Here is an 8,402-nt window from a genome sequence, read left to right as displayed (position 1 = left end):
CTGAAATCATGCTTAGCATAGGTGAAACTGACCATGGGGGAGAAGGGGCAGAGGGAAAGAGGGGGGATGGGAGCAGATGGGAGGGAAGGAAGAGGGCAGGTTTAATCATTTGCATGCTTATTGAGTTCAGTGGGATTTATTCCCATGAAATCATGGTTAGGATAGGTGAAACTGATCACAGGAGAGTAGGAGAAGGGGGAGGGAGGAAAGCCTGAATGGGCAAAGGAGGAGGAAGAGGGTAGTGGGAGAGGGAAGGAAGGGAGTAGGAGGGGAGAGGGGGAGGGAAGACAAAGAAAAGGAGGAGATGGGAGGGGAGAAAGGGGAGGGGAGAGGACAGCAGAAAAGGGGGGATAAAGTCACATTTGATCATTTGCATGCTTATTGAGTTCAATGGGATTTACTTCCATGCAATCATACTTAGGATAGGTGAAACTGATCTGGAGGAGGGGCAGGGAGGGGGAAGGTGGGGAGGAAGGAAAGTGCAGTAGAGAGGGAAAGGAGTGGGGGAGGGGAGGAGTTTGGGTGGGTGGGCACAGGACAGAGGGAAAGCTTTCCTTTTCAAAAGAAAAAACTTTCTTAATAGTATTGTTATTTGGGGGGGTTCCCCACCTTTTATTCTACAGTATGTAGAATAGTCTTCCACCCAAATTTAAACCAAAGCTGTTCCTGGCCACATATAAGCCACTTTATTCCACTTTAAACAATCAGGGTTCCTGGGAAATGTAGTTTGTGAAGGGTGCTGAGTTGCTAGGAGAAACCTTTTCCCCCTCACAGGGATACAATCCCAGAACACTCTGGGAAGAGGGGCTGACCCCTCTGGCCACTGGAGCTCTGTCAGGGGAATAGGAGTATGTTAACAGCTCTCAGCTCTCAGCAGTTAGGTAAGTTTAGAGTTGACTAAATAGCCTTAATGGAGAAGAGATGGACTTTTTAAGTGATGGATGAATATTTCTGCACTTACTTCAAAAAGTGGTCAGCTGTGCTTGAGAGTCTTTCTTTTTCTTGTCCTGTGCCCCAAAATCTTGTCCTGAAGGCTCCACTTCCCTTTCCACTCTGAGAAGTAAGAATGGAAAGCAGACATCAACAGCATTCAAGAAAACCCAGTGAACCTGGTCAGTCTTCCCTTTTCTCTCTGTCAGGGCTCCAACATGCACAAGCAAAGAGGAACAAGCTGATGTTGCTGCTGCCCTTTTCTCTTTGAAGCTCTATGTGGAATCAGAATGCAAACAAGATCATTCTCTTTATGGAGGAGAATGGAGCAGCTCCTGATGCCATGGTGGCTGTCTGTATCTCTGAGCTCTGCAGAGTTTTCTCTAGAGTATCACAAGTATCATAAACTTTTGAAAAATTTTGAGTTCAATTGCTAGCAGATAAAGTGATTGAAAAGTAATGCAACAAAACCAACTTACCGATCTGTTAGTGGGGACATCCTGATTTATTTAATTTAATTGCATCTGTTCTTTTTTCATCTCCATGTATCATCTCCATGTGTCACATTCTTCTCTCTTCACATCTGTTTGAGAGGTGATCTCTTTTATTGGTGTCTGCACTGGCAGAAGTGGAAAGGAGATGCGCCAGTGAACCTTATCCATATCTGGTTCCTTCAATCCCAGGAGTGTAATCAAGCTCAGAAGAAAAGACTCAGGGGTGTGTGTATGTTTTGCTGTTAACATTGAAAGATGTTGCATGTAAAAAAATGATGAAAGGTTTAAGAAAGAATCATCATGTCATGTGGTATTATACAGCCACGAAATTGGCTGTATACTATAGCCAGCGTGGATTTTTCATATTCCACAATGTTATTTTGAAAATACCTCCATGCCATTCTGATGCTTCCCATAAGCTCATTTCAAAAGAAAACCTTACAAAACTTATAGTCCTGAACTCAGAAACGCTAGCTTAACAACCCTCTCAATTTTCATGGCAATACACAAAACAGTCAGAGAATAGACAGTTCAAAGTCTAAAAAGAGTGGAAAAACCCCCAGAGCCGTTTTGGACTTTTTTCTCGGAAAGTTCTCATAATCTGTTAAAATTCATTAAAAAACAGTCATGTTCACAGGGTACCTGTAATCCTAATACTGACCTTGCCCATACTCTGACCATAGAACTCTATAAGCATGCAAATGATCAAACCTGCCCTCCTCTCCCCTCCCCCTTCCTTTGTCCCCTTCCAATATGCTCCTTCCCCCTCCCCCTCCCCGTCCTCCTCCCCCATGGTCAGTTTTTCCTATCCTAAGCATGAGTACATAGAAATTCCATTGAACTCAATAAGCATGCAAATGATCAGACCTGCTTTCCCCCTTCTTCCCCTCTCCTCTCCCTTCTTCCTCCCCTCCCCTCTTCATTCTTCCTCCTCCCCTGCCCACACCAGCCCTCCCTTTCTCCCCATCCCCTGTGGTCAGTTTCACCTATCCTAAGCATGATTGCAGCAGGGCTGTGGAGTTGGTACACCAGTCTTTCGACTCCGACTCCTCTATTTTTCTACTGTCCGACTCCGACTCCACCCAAAATTGCTTTCAACTCCGACTCCACAATTCCGACTCCACAGCCCTGGAAAGCACTGTAAATGTCTTTGAAAAGTGGAAGCTCTTGTAGGAGCATTTTTATCGCTGCCTGAATATGCACTGATGTTCGCATCACAGCATTTGTCTTCATCTGGGTCCTGTGTCATACATGGGCACACAAAATGTTTTCCATCTTGAGTTATGGTGAAATGCTCAAATACAGCTGACTTCATTGGAAGCTTCTCTGACATTGTGAATTTATATTTTAAAAAATTTGTCGATCAAAATGTATTTTGAAGCCAGAGTCGGTACATTTCTACTGACTCTGATTCTGAAGCCACCCAGAATTGCTTCTGACTCCATGACTCCGACTCTGACTCCGCAGCCCTGGATTGCAGAGGAGTAAATCCCATTGAATTCTATAAGTATGCAAATGATCAAACCTGCTTTCCCCTCCCCCCTCCTTTGCCCCCCTCCAATGCGCTCCTTCCCCCTCCTCCTCCCCCATGGTCAGTTTTTCTTGTCCTAACCATGATTGCATAGGAGTAAATCCCATTGAACTCAATAAGCATGCAAATGATCAGACCTACTTTTCCCCTCCTTCTCTCTTCTCCCTTCCTCCTCCTTTCTGCTCTTCCTTCTTCCTCCTTTCCTGCCCACTCCAGCCCTCCCTCCCTCCCCCCAGTCAGTTTTACCTATCCTAAGCATGATTGCACAGGAGTAAATCACACTGAACTCAATAAACATGCAAATGATCAGACTTGTCCTTCTCCTCCCCTCCCCCTCCTGCATGTTCCCATCCCAGTTCTCCCTTCTGTGTTTCCTCCCCTCCCTCCTCCTCCTCCTCTCTCCATCCCCTGTGGTCAGTTTCACCTATCCTAAGCATGATTGCAGGGGAGTAAATCCCACTGAACTCAATAAACATGCAGATGATCAATCCATTCTCAGCAAACTTGCACAGGATCCCGTTTCTTACCTCCCAGATTAAAAAGCAGGGAAATTCACTAATAGGCAAAAAACCTTGCGGTTTAAGAATGTACCTATAGCCCACGGATATTTCTATCAAACTTTAAAAAGCAGGGAAATTGGGCAGCTATAATGAATGCACCAGGGGAGCAGGAGACCTGAACTCCTCTCTGAGATATTGGACTACCCTACAAATGTGTCAAAATGCAAACACAATTGGGGTTGGTCTTTCACAGTCCAATCCACTTGCTGTGTATCTTGGAAGAATTTGGTAACATGTGCCTCTGAGCATATGGTGAGTGGTGGCAACACCTGCAATCAGCCCAAAGAATAGAAACAAGACATGTGCTATGCTGATCTTGTTTTAGCAGGGAGGAAGCAACATTATTAAGACAGTTGATATAGTTCAGATGGTGACTTTAAATATGTCTGATTTCCTTTGCAATTTTAGTGAAGTTTCCTATAGGAAATCATTTTCTTTTGTTTCTATTTCTGTGAATATGTGAAGTACAGCAATACTTGGGAAAAATTACACTACAAAAATCCTCCAAACATAATTGTGGAATAATGGCACTGACTATTCTGCAGAATAGTCTCCAGTGGACCTCAGGAGTGTCTCAATCTGCACAAGATAAAACAGTGGGAGGTGAAATATATTCTAGCAAAATTCTGGATGTGCTCTATGTTTTTAATTGATCATGAACACCTTGCCTTAAATAAAGTGGTTTAAACATAGCAGGCTGAAAACATGCATCCTCTTTTTTCCAACAGCTAGAGTCATTGCTGAAGTAACAACATATTGTGATCAGTCTGATTTTACATCAAACTGCAGTTTCAGATTCAACTGTTAATGCACCCAAAATAGAAATAGAACATAACCTCCAATATAAAGCACAAAAGGCTGTCTTCACCATCACATGACAATGACCAATAAAAAGGCTTTGAAATTAATAAAAATACATTTGACACAGATTTCTAGGATGAATAAGGAGGGGGGAATTTTTCTAGTTTAGATTCTCTGTAGAAACATTACTAACACAGGAAAGAAGCAAAGTAAGAAGAACACCAACAAACATACAAAAATATAATTCTCCATCTTTGGAGATGGCAGGTGTTGCCATCACTCACCATATGCTCAGAGGCACATGTTACCAAATTCTTCCAAGATACACAGCAAGTGGCTTGGACTGTGAAAGAGCAACCCAAATTGTGTTTGCATTTTGACAACTTTGTAGGGCAGTACAAAGGAGTTCAGGTCTCCTGCTCCTGCTCCCCTGGTGCATTCACTGTAGCTGCCCAATTTCCCTGCTTTTTAAAGTTTGGTAGAAATATCTGTGGGCTATAGGTACATTCTTAAACCACAAGGTTTTTTGCCTATTAGTGAATTTCTCTGCTTTTTAATCTGGGAGGTAAGAAATGGGTTCCTGTGCAAGTTTGCTGAGAATGGATTGATCATTTGCATGCTTATTGAGTTAAGTGGGATTTACACACACACACCAGGCAATCATGCTTAGGATAGGTGAAACTGACCACAGGGGATGGGGAAGGGAGGAGGGGCAGGAGGGAGGGGTGGAAAGGCAGAGGGGAGGACTGGGAGGGGAGCAGGCAGGAGGGGAGGGGAGAAGAAGGATAGATGTGGTCGTTTGCATGTTTATTGAGTTCAGTGGGATTTACTCCCATGCAATCAGGATAGGTAAAACTGACTGGGGGGGACGGACAGAGGGCTGGAGTGGGCAGGGAAGAAGGAAGAAGGAAAAGGGGAGGAGAAAGGGAGAGGAAAGGGGAAGGAGGAAAAAGGGAGGTCTGATCATTTGTATGATTATTGAGTTGAATCGGATATACTCCTATGCAATCATGATTAGGATAGGTAAAACTGACCAGGCTGGGCCTGCCAACCAAGACGTCTTCTGTATCTTTCACAGATGGGCAGGGGGAAGGGACAATTCTACCTTGTGGTTTTTCCCATTACAATGTTGCAAGAACACCGGCACTTGGCTGACTTTCTCTTCTCCTAAAGATACAGGATCAGTCTCAGGCCCTGAATCTGGCAACCCTACCTCCCACCCAAATTTAAAACAAAGCTGTCCCTGGCCACATCCACACCAGGCCTCTATTACACTTGGACAATTATTATTTATTTATCTATTTATTTAGTGTATTTATATACCGCCCCATAGCCAAAGCTCTCTGGGTGGTTTACAATAACTAAAAACATTAAAAACAAATATACAAATTTAAAAACACATCTTTTAAAAATAATTTAAAAGAATTTATCATGGCTTCTCTCAAAGCCATGGCTCAAAGCCAATCATGGCTTCTCTCAAAGAATCCTGGGAAGTGTAGTTAGTGAAGGGTGCTGAGAGTTGCTAGGAGACGCCAAGTTTCTCTCACAGACCTTTAATCAGAGTGGCTGACTGTTAAACCATTCTCTCAGGGGAATAGGAGTCTCCGCTCAGCACCCTTCACAAACTAAACTTCCCAGGATTCTTTGAGGGAAGCCATGACTGTCTCAAGTGAAATCAAGTCTGGTTTGGGTGTGGCCCTCTGATTAGCCAAGCCCAGCAGCTGTGAGGCTTTTAGAACACTGACAGCTGGTCCTTACTGAGCATGCCCAGCGTTATAATCGGCTTCCAGCCACAATTTCTTAAATTAATTAAAAATCAACCAGGCATTTTTTTAACTTTTAAACTGCAGTAGATGAAGGTCAGAGTATGGGGCAAGGTCAGTATTAGGATTACAGGTACTCTGTGAACATGGCTGTTTTTTAATGAATTTCAACAGATTAGGAGAACTAGCAGAAAAAAGTCCAAAAGGGCTCTGAGTTTTTTTCTCTCTTTTTAGAATTTGAACTCTCGATTCTCTATGACTGTTTTGTGTATCGCCATGAAAATTGAGAGGGTTGTTAAGCAAGCATTTCTGAGTTCAGAACTATACGTTTTGTAAGGTTTTGTTTTGAAATGAGCTTATGGGAAGCCTCAGAATGGCATGGGAGCATATTTCCATTTAACATTGCGGAATGTGAAAAATCCCCGCTGACTATAGTATACAGCCACTCTCGTGGCTGTATTATTAACAAGAGAGCAGCATTACTTTCCTTTAAAGCCAGTTACCCTCAACAGGGCTGAGTAAAATATACAATTACATAACACTGTGAGAGATTCAAACAGACAAAGAAAATAAGAAAGCTCACCTATCCTAGCTAATACCCATGTCAAGTTGAAAGCCTGGTTCCCAACGGCTTACAACTTCAGGCGAGTCAAGGTAGATGGAATAGGGAGCAAGTAACAGAAGGATTACCCTTCATTTTGGGGGGTTTAGCTGGCAACAGGGAGGGGGCAATTTGCCATCCTAGGTGCCCCTTCTGTGATCACCTTCTTTGAAGATAAGACAGTTTACACCAAGTGGTCCCTGATCTGCAATACCCAAACTTCAGACTTTGATCTCAGGAAACAGATAAGATATAACAGATAAGCAGGGCCGGTTCTAAAGGGCGCCCAGGTGGGGCACTGGCCTGAGGGCCCCTGGAGCTACAGGGTAACAGGGGGGCCTTCAGCAGCCCCTCCACTCCCCTTCCGTGATCCACGGCGATCTGTGGGGGCTCCCCACCCCCTACTTACCTGTCTCCTGCCTTTTAGTATTGCCCTTAATGAAGATGGTGGCCACGGTTTCCCTAAAGTACTGAAGCCCCTGCCGCCATCTTAGTTGATGCTTGTGTGCCATCAACAAACATGGGGGTGGGGGCTTCATGCCCTTAGGGAAACTGCAGCCGACATCTTGGTTGATGGCAATAGTAAAAGACAGGAGAAAGGTAGGTGGGGGTGTGGGGGGTGCGAACGCGCAAACGCGAATGTGCACACACGCACTGGGGCCCAGGGCAAGCTGATGTCCAAGGGACCCAGCATGTCTGGAGCCGGCCCTGCAGATAAGGTTCAGACCTTGCATTATAGCTCTTGTTTTTGCTACATCACTCCTCACTATTAAAGCAACCCCATTTCTTCTTGATTTCTTATTTCCTGCATAAAATATTTTGTAGTTCCCTGATTGAAAATGTCCCATTCCCTTCCATTTTAATTCACTCACTCCAAGTATTGTAATGTTGATACATTCCATTTCTTGCTTGACAATGTCTAACTTTCCCGGGTTCATGCTTCTCACATTCCATGTTCCTAGTGTTATGAGCATGGGGGGTTGGGATGGATGATTTCTATGGGTCACCTTTCCAGCCTCTGATTTGGAATCCTGTGCCTTGGAATGAGGAACTCTCTGCTGGTCAAATGAGTATTTCGTTAACCAAATAGATTGGCCAGATAAGGTAATGGGCCGATCAGTTTCCTAGCAATGGAGAATGGGCTAGGAAGACCTCTTTTGTGATTGAAACTCTCCTGGAGAGGCTGTCCCCCACTCCTGGCAGCTGGCAGAAGGTGTGTGCTTGTAGTTTGAGTGTGTTCTAGAGAATGGCTGGGGCTGCAGGCACGCAGAGAGGCTATCCCTCTGCATCATGGCTATAGGATGCCCCTGCACCCAGATGGAAAAGCTGGCTATTGGACTGCTGATGCATTGAACCCCTCCATCCTTGAGCTCAGGTTGGAATGTGTGTAAATAAATAAACCATATTTCATAAAGACACCGCAATCTCCGCTGACCTTCTTCCCAAAGGAAACCAAACCCTGGATGAGCACAGAGACCCCCAAAATCTCACCGCTCGGAGATTGGGGGAGGCGTGCAACACTATTGTGTGTGTCGTACAACTCCAGACTCTCCTTTCGCATCTGTGCTCATCAGCCTTTGGGCTTCCTTTCGGCTTTGACCCAGCTGTGTCATTAGTCACAGCGCTACTCATACTTGTCCTTTGTTCTTCCCCAGTAGCTTGGTGAGTGCCTTCTGACTGGGGCGGGTGTCTCATCTTCCAGCACTATCTCGTGTTGCATTC

Source organism: Rhineura floridana, chromosome 11 (genome assembly GCF_030035675.1).
Source record: "Rhineura floridana isolate rRhiFlo1 chromosome 11, rRhiFlo1.hap2, whole genome shotgun sequence".
Classification (NCBI taxonomy): domain Eukaryota; kingdom Metazoa; phylum Chordata; class Lepidosauria; order Squamata; family Rhineuridae; genus Rhineura; species Rhineura floridana.
This window is presented reverse-complemented; position numbering follows the sequence as displayed.